Below are 3,116 nucleotides of genomic sequence, written 5' to 3' on the forward strand. Positions count from 1 at the left end.
ATGGTTCCCCTACATACAGATACACACTGTAAACTAGCTGATGTACCTAAATACTTTGGTCAAAACATCACAATGCTTAAGACTGAAGCAAACTACAAGATGTGGCACTACCACATTGTTTCTAGTGTTACAGCTACATGCTTTGAACACTTACTAAAGGATGAACTGTAGAACAAAGCTAAGAGGGAGATAGCTAAGGCTATTCATGCATGCATAGTTAATAACATTGCTAACACAATATTGGCAAACTATATACACTTTGATACATCTATCCCTTAGTTAATGAAAGCACTTAAAGAATGCTTTAACCCTCAGACAGTATGTAAAAAGGCTATCAACAAATCAGCACTGTTTATTTACAGAGACTATGTAAAACATTTCAGATATACATTAGACAGACTTGAGGAAGCATACACAACTCTGTCTACTAACAGTGATCCACCACACAACTCTACATACAAAGCAGCAATATTGCTTACTACTCCTGAGTAATATACACACATAGTAAATACAATAATACAATCTACTAATACCTAAAACAAAGGCAAACCAGTTGATGAACATAAGAAAGTCAAACCAAAGTAACTAATCCTTACATTACAGAATGCCTACAACAATTACTGTACTAAACAAGTACAAGATTCCAATGATCAGACAAAGAATAATGTACACACTAATACAATGTATAAAGCTAATAAGCAGAGGAAATTCAATCTACCAAATCTGTTCAATCTAACAAAAGCAAAATGTTTCAATTGTAGAAAAACAGGACATTTCTCTAAGGAATGCTGTAAGCCTCCTACTGAAGCTACAAAGCTTGCATGCACCAAACATCAAGCTAACATTGTGTATAAAACAAACCAAACTGTGGAAAACACAACAAACACATTTATTATTGAAAACCTAAACAAAAACAATGTTGAATTAAAGGAAGGCAATGTTGAAATGAACAATAATACTTACACTCTTATTCTAAGCAACTAGGACAAACAATTCGAACAATACACTTCCTGGGTATGTACTAATGTATTTACAAATACAATCATAGCTAACAAGAAATCCTATACACAAACAATAGATTTACTCAATTCTAGTACATTAATACATACTACTCCTTATCTATTTTGATTAACAGATGTACACAACATAACTCCTACAATTGTAACTATTGCAAATAGATCAACAATAACTCTTAATCAAGCTGGATCTATGTGTATCAAAATCCTGAAGAATATACAAGAAAGAAGTATCATAACATTACAAAACATCTATTACTATCTACAAATGAACTTTTCCCTCATAAGTCAAGTACTACTATGTAGGGAAGGTTATTCTTTTATGTTTACAAATGATAATTGTACTATAACATCACCATGTAATGAATACATCAGACATATATGATTGAGAAATAACTTGTATATTTTGTACAATAATCATTTGTTAAAAACAATGAACAAACTATCTATTTATGATATACATAAATGCCTCAGACATATAAGTTACAATTATATTAAACAATTATTAAAGACACAACCAAGTGTACTATCAACTAAAATAACAAACTACAAAGAAAAAGAATGTATTGAATACATAAAAGCAAATATTGAATGTACACTAATACCAAAACTATGTCAATCTCCTCTTACAAATCAATTTGGAGATCTTATTCATATCAATATTATTAGTCCTATTAAACTGTATACATATAAGAACATACACTACTTATTAACAATTGTAGACAATTCTACTTGTTAGTGTATAATGCTCAAATTACAAACAAAATCCAATACATATACACAATATGTACAATGGACAACCAAAATATTTATACAGTACAGAGTTAAAATAAAGCTTTTACAAAGTGATAACAATACTGTATTCCTTAGTGAAGATTTCTAACAATATTTAGATTCATAAGAAACAAAACGAAGATTAACAGTACATCATACTCTGTAACAGAACAGAATAGTGGAACAAACTCATAAAACTATATTTAGAGGTGTAAGAGCATATCTAACATTTACTGAATTACTGTTTACATTATAAGCTGAAGTAGTAATTCATATTACCTATATTCATAATAGAACACTGTGTACTACTTTAAATTACAATACCCTACATTACAAACATTACAGAACACACAGAACAATTGATAATATATATGAATTTAGTCAATATATTATCATTTACAATGAAAATCCTACAAAAATACAATAGTAAGGTATCATTGCTTGTTGGATAGGATTAGACAATGAAAGTAAAGGTCATAAAACTTGGCACAATAATAAAATCACCATCAAACAAAATATTCAATTTCTTGAAGGTAAACCTTCTCAAATTGAAGGGGAGAAAATAGACAATACAAACAATGATACAAACAAATGTTTAATAATTAAAAATAACGAAACAGACAATAGAATAACAAGAATGGACAATAATGATACAGACAACACTGATTCTAACAAAAAAGGAAAAGCAGCAGAACTAACAGACTTAATGGACAACAAAGTTAAATTAACCAAAAAAGAAGTAGAACCTAAACTACATTGATTGGAACAGAAACAGAAACTAACAGAATGTGCTATTAAGCTTGAACAACACATAGAGAATAAACACATAACAAAATACATGTATGTACTTAGTAAAAAGGATGAAGATAATATTGCCATTCATTTAACAGAATTTAATACTAAAATAAGTGAAATACAATTGGATCCAACTTCATTTTATAAAACAATCCAATGTCCAGATTGTGATTCATAGATTACAGCTATGAAAGACAAAATAAAACAATTAGAAAATCATAATACATAGGAAATCACAAATCCACACAATAATATTAACATTATTGGAACATGATTTGTCTATAAAATAAAGTAATACACTGACAATAGTATAGAAAAATACAAAGCACAATTAGTAGTTCAAGGAAACTATCAGATTGACAGTCTTGACTATCATACAGACAATTTATTTGCTCCTACTGCTAGACTATTTACAGTACAATTAATATTAGTATGGGCAGCATCTAATAATTATGAAATACATCAGATAGATATAAAATCAGCATATCTGTATGAACAATTGACAGAAGACAAAGAAATATATGTTAAACC

This window comes from Fomitiporia mediterranea (assembly GCF_000271605.1).
Source record: "Fomitiporia mediterranea MF3/22 unplaced genomic scaffold FOMMEscaffold_9, whole genome shotgun sequence".
Lineage (NCBI taxonomy): Eukaryota > Fungi > Basidiomycota > Agaricomycetes > Hymenochaetales > Hymenochaetaceae > Fomitiporia > Fomitiporia mediterranea.